Source organism: Thalassophryne amazonica, chromosome 20, assembly GCF_902500255.1.
Source record: "Thalassophryne amazonica chromosome 20, fThaAma1.1, whole genome shotgun sequence".
Classification (NCBI taxonomy): domain Eukaryota; kingdom Metazoa; phylum Chordata; class Actinopteri; order Batrachoidiformes; family Batrachoididae; genus Thalassophryne; species Thalassophryne amazonica.
In genome coordinates this window covers 19839559-19849302 of record NC_047122.1, presented here as the reverse complement: position 1 = coordinate 19849302, position 9744 = coordinate 19839559, and positions in this window count along the sequence as shown.

The window sequence follows — 9744 nt, the reverse complement described above, 5'->3', positions numbered from 1 at the left end:
TATATAATTTAAGATGTTATTGATTATTTTTAAATTAGTGAAAGCACAATGACAAAACGAGATTCATTTTGGTATACTACATGTATTTGAGGTGCAAATTAAAGATGAGTTATGAGTGAAATGTAACTCATAAGCACTTATTGTATGACTTATTGTATTGTACTTTTGAGGTCATCCAAGATCAAAGGTCATGTGATCAACAAAAAAATTGGTATGATTCCACAATAGTGGTTTTATATACATTTTGTACATTAATATACAATCTTTTCTGTTAATAATTGATTCTAATCTAATTACATTTGTTCTGCAAATCTGATTGATTAATCGTGTGAGATTTCAGACCATAAAATATCTGCTTATCAGTACGACAGAACATCATCTCATCATGTCGAGAGCAAACATTCTCCTGAAGCTTCTTGGAGGGCTCGACCAGCTTATGTTTCCTTAAAGGAGCTGCATCATAGTGAGGCTGGAGGTGTTTCTCACAATAAGAGGCCAAACACATCAGACAGGACTTGAGGGCTTTCAGTTTTCTCCCAGTGCACACATCACAGGCCACATCTTCAGGTCTGGCATAGCAGTGATCAGCAGGTGCAGTTTGGAGTCCAGTCTTCAGCTTCTCCACTAAATCTGCTAGCGTTATGTTTTTCACCAGGACAGGTCTCGGTGTGAAGGTCTGCCTGCACTGAGGACAGCTGTAGATCTTCTGGTTCTCTCCATCCCAGAAACTTTGAATGCAGCTTCTACAGTAGCTGTGCCCACACAGAATAGTCACTGGATCGTTCAGGAGATCCAGGCAGACAAAACAGCCGATTGCATCTCGGTTCAGCTGAATTTCTTGATGTGCCATTTTGCCTTTCAGTGAAACGGCCAAACAGTTTCACTGTGACTGATTTTCTCTGTTCTCTGTTCAGCAGTAAATGCTGCTTATCAGCTTGTGAACTTCAGCACTTCCTGGTTGCACCCATCATCAAACATGTTGACTCATAGAATGTGCTCTGACTGCAAGCAAGAACATGAACTGTGTGGAAATTCTTACCTTTGCTTTGATTTTCTGCAGACTTTCTCTCAAAATATGAAAAATGCAGGTCACCTCAGATTTTAAGTGTCAAAGTTTGGAAAGTCAGTGACTATAGCATCTTATAGTTGCTGGCAGGCATCTGTGTGTCGGTCATGCGGGGGTTTCCAGAGTACATCTCAGTGGTTATTTGACTGATCTGCTGGAAACCTGGTACGCAGGGTCGGCTGGGGGTGGAGCAGTGTATATTTCATTATTGTCCCAATTGGGCCAGAACCTTGGATGTTATTGAGGTCAGGAAAATACCCACCACAAATGTGGTATGCGGGTTCGTCTGTGTGCTGTCAGATGCAAGTGCAGCGGCTGCACTCTGCGTTGTGTGGTTGTGACTCCGGCCATTTGCACCCTTCGGGACATGAACTCACGATCCTCGGCATGGGAGTCAGACTCTCTAACCAGAAGGCTAAAACCCAGGGCTCTGGCCTTGTGACCAGAGCATCCTTTTTGAGCTGTTGGGTGTGAGGTTTACTAACTACTTATGCACACAGCAACACCTGCTGGCCTCCGTTACACTCTCCCCCCTTAAACTCACTCCCATCCGGGTCACGGCACCACTGTAGCGGCTGGACTCTGCATTGTGTTCTTATGACTCTGCTCATTCACTCCCTTTGGGACGTGAACTCACAATCCTTGGCTTGGGAGTCAGACTCTCTAACCAGAAGGCTAAAACCCAGGGCTTTGGCCTTGTGATCAGAGAATCCTTTTTGAGCTGTTGGGAGTGAGGTTTACTAACAGTAGTGGAGTGTTGTGTAGACTTGCATGGAACACTGCGCCCGTGCTTTACACTGAAAATCCACAAAGAAAAATTAAACATGTTTTGCGCCCATCAGCGTCCCTCAGCGTATTGACATGTAGGGCTGCATACACTTGGCATAGGGCTGCATAAGCTCTGCCTAGTTGGTACACCGCATTACACAACTCTAAGTTGGCACGGTGTGAAAGGGGCCTAAACCAGAATGCAGCAGTACATTGTACCGGGAAACTGTACCGGGAAGTGATATACAGTCCTCTACAGCCATTATGCAGTGCCATGTTTGACATAAAACAAGTTTAAAAGACAAAAAAAAAAAAAAAAACAAAGATGACAGGTTGAATCAGCACCCCCGCTGAGGAAGAGGAGGACTGTGGTGGGTGAAAAGGGGGCCATCTGCGCTCTGGACTCCAAACGCACATGATTGGAGATAACACGCACTTAAGGGAAAAACTTCAGTACTGACAAAGCTGGCCGGTGTGGCTGTTTCGTTTTATTTTTATTTGAAATTTTCGCAGAGAAGCACTGTGTAAAAGAGGTGCCGCGTTCTGGATTAGAGAGCACAAAGAGCGCCTTTGGTTGCTTTGCAGCCAAGGTTGGTGGTGGTGATGCTTGCAAAGTTGTTTTTGTTGTGTTTAATAGAGATGTGTGGGTCTTCCAGGAAAAAGGCTGCGTCTTAGAAAAGAACAACTTTATTACAGTTCTCCATATACAGCACATGTACCTGCTGCTCACCAGCACCAATAGCGTCTGCTCCGCCAGAGGTGGATCCAGCCTTTTATAGGGGCTGAGGCCTCCAGACACCACAGTTTTGATTTTTTTTTTTTAGTTCCCTTAAATTTGGCACCACTGTGTAGCTATAAATGACTTCTGTTTTACAAGAGCCGGGCTTTCTGTTCATGTCTCCATTTCACATTCCAGTCGTTTTGTAAGCCTCCGCAATTGTACACAACCCTACGCCAGGGCGAAAAATCCTTTTAGGTTTTTTATCAGTACATACCTGCATTGCTAGATTTTATTCATCCCCACTGGACTTTGCTGGCAGTGAAGCTTCAAAACCACGGAAGGAGAAGAGGCAGGTCAGCCAAGCTTATACATCCACTCACGGACAGATCACCAGTGAGAGGACATGTCCACTTCCACGTCCACTCCTCACTGACAGATCACGCGCATGATCATCGGCTGCAGCGTTCAGAGTTCTCTCACAATTGTGGCACATTAAATAAAGTCCATTAACTCCTGCTCATGGGCCGATCGCCAGCGAGAGGACATGTCCACGTCCAGTATAATTCCTCACGCACGGATCGTCAGTGATAGGTCCACCATCCACTGCTCATGGACGAATCGTGCATGAGATCGCAGGCTGCAGCTTTCTTTCACTTCCTCAGTTCTCTCATGATTGTGGCATGTTGAATAAAGTCCATTAATATCACTTTACCGGGGCGTTGCTAGGCCGGTGTCATAGATTTACTTCGACGCTATCTGGCTATACCCGCCCACTGTGCGTAAACAAATGACGTCATAGTGCATGCAGCCCAAGAACTGTCCGCAGAGGGGAAAAAAAATCTGTCCGCAGAGGAAAAGATGAAAAGGCGAGAAGTGTGTTTTGCTCCCAATATGGATATTCCGGATGATTTTCTCATGGATAGTACAACAATGAACAGCAGCTAAAGCAGCCAGCTTGATGAGGGCGCATTGCCAAATTTGGAGAGCAGCGCGCGCGCCAGGCAACACAACAAAAGATAAGTGAGCCAACTTTTTATCTACGCGTTACGTGTTGTGTATCTCAGTAAAAAGTGATAATAATGCAAATAACATGCTGTTGTTGTGCGGTATGCATTTTTCTGAGTCCCTCCGTCCATCCCATCGTCCGCAATGACAGCTATTCGCCCGAGTTAGACAAGGGCAAATAGCTGTCATTTTGGGGCACTGGGCATGGACGTCGGGCCTCGTGAAAATGCATACCGCTCTCCAAAATCATGTTATTGTATTATTATCTCCTGGAAATGACTTTTTCCAACTTATCAAATTAATTTGCATGTCCAGGCAGTCTGTTAAAACCAAAGAGGTTATATATGAGAACTAGACTCCGCAGTCCCAATGCTGCCTACTAAACACGAACGTCCCTTCATGGACAGCTACATGACACCTCCTAACTGCACAAAATATTGATGAAGTTCCCGGATGTTAATGCATTTTCAATGGGGATTTGCGACTGAACACTCTCAGAAAAACACTCGCAAAATATGTGTTAAAATGCCATTCTGACCTGGATATCGAGCCAGTAAAATTAATTAACATTAAATTATGTCAGGAAAGTATTTAACTTACTCTGACACACACATTCCGAAATATTAGTGTTGAAAGTTACACAGATCTGCGCTGTTAAGCTGAGTTACTGAGCTGAGGTGCAGCTGCTGCTGTGTTCAACGCAGCGCAGCTCCTAAAACCATTATAATACATTTCTATATATTATATTTTTTCACAATTATCCTTTATTGACCGAGTTTCATTCATGAAGTCAGCAGTGGGGTGCAAATCTCTGCGATGCTGTGACTGTAAGTAGCACAGCACAGGTCATTATCATCTCCAAGCAACAGCTCGTTATTTTAACGTGCAAATAAAAAAAAAATCATTGGTCTTGTCGAACAATTTTAATCACTAACGACATCGGTCTAGCATTAGAAAATATCAGTTAGACATAAGTGAAGAGTTAATGGTCCGTGTCCACGGATGACACGGGCACTGCAGGCAATATGCACTTGTTTATCGACCAAATGTCACGGACAAAGTGACAAGAATAACCAAAACTACTTACTTATGGAAGGAAATGTCTCCCTTGTTCCTCCATTTGTGGCTTTGCCAACATGCGCAGCTTTCCATTATATTCCACCTGTTTCTTGACGAGACTAATTGAGCTTCTATGCACTTGTAGCAAGGTGAAGTCTGGCTTGAAAGGATGTTCCCGCTAGCTTGGCTAATGGGGAATTCCCCTTTGGCTGACCTGGTAGAGTTTAGTTCAAGCAGTCCGGGGTTCGATCCCACCGCCGTCCTGCCCACAAAGGTCCTCCGGTCACAATTTCAAACTAACGACTAGAACTCTACCAGGTCAACCAAAGGGGAATTCCCCATTAGCCAAGAAAGCAGAAACATCTTTTCAATCCGGACTTCACCTTGCTACACGTGCAAATCCCTATCTTGCCCGGAATTAAAATAGCGACCACGCCTCCTTGCTGGGACACGGCTCAGTGCGAATGCGGCCTCGAGTTCTCATATATAACCTCTTTTGTTATAACAGTGTCATGGAGCCAAGCTTCTCCCCCTCCACGCAAGGCTTTTTTTTCCTCTGTCTGCAACTTACGCAGCCATTCCAGCGTACTTGATATGCAGCACAAGGTCACTCTATGTAAGCCCGGTGTGAAATGGGCTTTACTTTCGCCTATATATATATATATATATATATATATATATATATATTCGAGGTCTATTAGAAAAGTATCCGACCTTATTATTTTTTTCAAAAACCATATGGATTTGAATCACGTGTGATTACATCAGACATGCTTGAACCCTCGTGGGCATGCAAGAGTTTTTTTCATGCCTGTCGGTTACGTCATTCGCCTGTGGGCAGTCTTTGAGTGAGGAGTCGCCCACCCTCTCTTCGTTTTTTCATTGTTTAGGAATGGCTCAGAGACTGCTGCTTTGTTTGATAAAAATTTTTTCAAAAACTGTAAGGCACAACTGAGTGGACACCATTCAATAAATTCAACTGGTTTTTGGTAAAACTTTTAACGGCTGATGAGAGATTTTGGTCTGGTAGTGTCGCTTTAAGGACGGCCCACGGCGCCTGACGGCGATCTGCGCTTCGAGGCGGCAGCGTCTCGCCGTTTCAAGTTGAAAACTTCCACATTTCAGGCTCTGTTGACCCAGTAAGTCGTCAGAGAACAGAGAACTTTCAGAAGAAGTCGGCATGAGGAGTTTATTCGGACATTCCATTGTTAACGGACATTTTGTAATGAAAGAACGTGCGGGCAGAGTCGCGTGTCGGGCCGAACCTGACCGCGGGGGGTCGCAACAGGAAAAACACCTCCGTTGGAAACCTTAACAGGCAAGTTGGAACATGCCCAAGCTGTTAAACAATTTCTCAGTTACTCACTTGTTAAAAGCCATCAAAAGCCGCCTGAATTTTACAAATGGTTTTCAACACTGAGGTGTTTTTCCTGTCGCGGCGCACACAGATTTGCCGAGTTGTCACGGAAACGACTCGGCAAATTTGCGAGCACGTCTTTCATTAAAAAATGTCCTTAAACAGTGGAATGTCCGCATAAAGTCGTCATGCCGACTTCTTCTGAATCTTCTCTGTTCTCTCACAACGTCCTGGGTGAATTAAGCCTTAAATTAGGATGTTTTCAGGTCGAAACAGGCCGACGACGGCACCTGGAAGCGCTGCGCGATGTCCCGCTCCGTGGGAAGTCCTTACAGCGACAGAAACACCCCATAATCTCTCATTAGCCGTTAAACTTTTCACCGAAAACCAGCTAAATTTCTCGAATAGTGTCCACTCGGATATTCCTCACAGGTCCAGAAAAAATTTTGATAAAGCAACGCGCGCCGTCTCAAGCAGTGTGTGAAACAAAGGAATTCAGCCGAGAGGGCTGAACCACATCTCACTCAAGGCCTGCCCACAGGGAAATGACATCACCGACACGCGTGAAAAAACACACGCATGCGCACGAGGGTTCAAGCATGATTGGTGTAATCGCACGTCATTCAAATCCATATAGTTAAAAAAAAAAAAGTGTTGGTTTCTTATCTAATAGACCTCATATGTATATTCTATTTCTACCTCATTTCTTATGTCTTGTACTGTTAAAAGTGTTATTATTATCATTGCTTATCCTTATACACGCTGTTTGTTGAACATTTTCCTCTACTTGCACCCACCCTGTGTGTTTTCTTAAGAGCTGATGTAACATGTGAATTTCTCCTCTGTGAGATCAATAAAGTTTATCTTAATCTTAATCTCTTAATTTATCTGTAAATCTGGGGTGCTTATCCACAATATTATGAGTGGCAGTCACCCTGTGATAGACTGGTGTCCTGTCCAGGGTGTACCTCACATCACATCCTATGACTGCTGGGATATGCTCCAGCCCCCCCCCCCCCCCCCCCCCCGCCCCCCACACACCAAAAAAAAAAAAAATGAAACCACATTGAATTAACCACAACTATCCATCCATCCATCCATTTTCTTCCGCTTTATCCGGAGTCGGGTTGCGGAGGCTGCAGCTCAAGCAAAGCCGCCCAGACCTCCCGATCCACACACACCTCCCCCAGCTCCTCCGGGGGAACCCTAAGGCGTTCTCAAGCCAGCCGAGAGATGTAGTCCCTCCAGCATGTCCTGGGTCTTCCCCGGGGCCTCCTCCCAGTGGGACGTGCCCGGAACACCTCTCCAGCGAGGCGTCCAGGGGGCATCCGGAAAAGATGCCCGAGCCACCTCAACTGACTCCTTTCGACGTGGAGGAGCAGTGGCTCGACTCCGAGCTCCTCCCGAGTGACCGAGCTCCTCACCCTATCTCTAAGGGAGCGCCGAGCCACCCTGCGGAGGAAACTCATCTCGGCCGCTTGTACTCGCGACCTCGTTCTTTCGGTCATGAGCCAAATCTCATGACCATAGGTGAGGATCGGAACGTAGATCGATCGGTAAATCGAGAGCTTTGTCCCCCTACTCAGCTCTCTCTTCACCACGACGGTCCGATACAGCGACCGCATCACTGCAGATGCTGCACCGATCCGTCTGTCGATCTCACGCTCCATCCGTCCCTCACTCGTGAACAAGACCCCGAGATCCTTAAACTCCTCCACTTAAGGCAAGGACACTCCACCGACCTGAAGAGGGCAAAGCACCTTTTTCCAGTCGAGAACCATGGCCTCGGATTTGGAGGTGCTGATTTTCATCCCAGACGCTTCACACTCGGCTGCAAACCGCCCCAGTGCACGCTGAAGGTCCTGATTTGACGAAGCCAACAGAACCACATCGTCCAGCAGAGACGAGATTCTGTGGTTCCCAAACCAGACCCCCTCTACACCCTGGCTGCGTCTAGAAATTCTGCCCATAAAAATAATGAACAGAACCGGTGACAAAGGGCAGCCCTGGCGGAGGCCAACGTGCACTGGAAACAGGTTTGACTTACTACCGGCAATGCGAACCAAGCTCCTGCTGCGGTCGTACAGGGACCGGATAGCCCTTAACAAAGGACCCCAGACCCCGTACTCCCGGAGCACTCCCCACAGGGTGCCCCGAGGAACACGGTCGAACGCCTTCTCCAGATCCACAAAACACATGTGGACTGGTTGGGCAAACTCCCATGAACCCTCGAGCACCCGATGGAGCGTGTAGAGCTGGTCCAGTGTGCCGCGACCAGGACAAAAACCACACTGCTCCTCCTGAATCCGAGGTTCGACCATCGGTCGAATTCTCCTCTCCAGTACTCTGGAATAGACCTTACCGGGGAGGCTGAGGAGTGTGATCCCCCTGTAGTTGGAACACACCCTCCGGTCCTCCTTCTTAAACAGAGGGACCACCACCCCGGTCTGCCAATCCAGAGGTACTGTCCCCAATCACCACGCGATGTTGCAGAGGCGTGTCAGCCAAGACAGCCCCAGGTACTCAGGACGGACTTCATCCACCCCAGGAGCCTTGCCACCAAGGAGCTTTCTAACCACCTCGGTGACTTCGGCCTGGGTAATGGATGAGTCCGCCTCTGAGTCCCCAGTCTCTGCTTCCTCTTCAGAAGACGTGACGATGGGATTGAGGAGATCCTCGAAGTACTCCTTCCACCGCCCGACAACATCCCCAGTCAGGGTCAACAGCTCCCCACCCACACCGTAAACAGTGCTGGTGGAGAGCTGCTTCCGCCTCCTGAGGCATCGGACGGTTTGCCAGAATCTCTTCGAGGCCGACCAATAGTCCTCCTCCGTAGCCTCCCTGAACTCCTCCCAGACCCGAGTTTTTGCCTCTGCGACCGCACGGGCTGCGGCACGCTTGGCCTGCCGGTACCTGTCAGCTGCCTCTGGGGTCCCACCTACCAACAAAGATAAGTAGGACTCCTTCTTCAGCTTGACAGCATCCCTTACTTCTGGTGTCCACCACCGGGTTCGGGGATTGCCGCCGCACAGGCACCAGAGACCTTGCGACTACAGCTACAAGCAGCCGCATCGACAATGGAGGTGGAGAACATGGTCCACTCGGACTCCATGTCTCCAACCTCCCCCGGGATCTGGGAGAAGCTCTCCCAGAGGTGGGAGTTGAAGACCTCGCTGACAGAGGGTTCAGCCAGTCGTTCCCAGCAGACCCTCACAATACGTATGGGCCTGCCAGATCTGACCGGCTTCCTACCCTCCCAGCAGATACAACTCACCACCAGGTGGTGATCAGTCGACAGCTCTGCCCCTCTCTTCACTCGAGTGTCCGAGACACGTGGCCGAAGGTCAGATGATACGACTACAAAGTCGATCATCGACCTCCGGCTCAGGGTGTCCTGGTGCCACGTGCACTTATGGACACCCTTGTGCTCAAACATGGTGTTCGTGATGGACAAACTGTGACTAGCACAGAAGTCCAACAACTGAACACCACTCGGGTTCAGATTGGGGAGGCCGTGCTTCCCGATCTATCCCGCTATCTAGTACCCCTCCCAGGGACTCCAGGAAGGTCGGGTACTCTGCACTGCTGCTCGGCCCGTAGGCCGAGACGACGGTGAGAGACCTGTCCCCGACCCGAAGGCGTAGGGACGCGACCCTGTCGTTCACCGGAGTGAACTCCAACACTTGGCGGCTGAGCTGGGGAGCAATAAGCAATGCGACCCCAGCTCTCCGCCTCTCCCCGTGGGCGACGCCAGAAAAATGAAGCGCC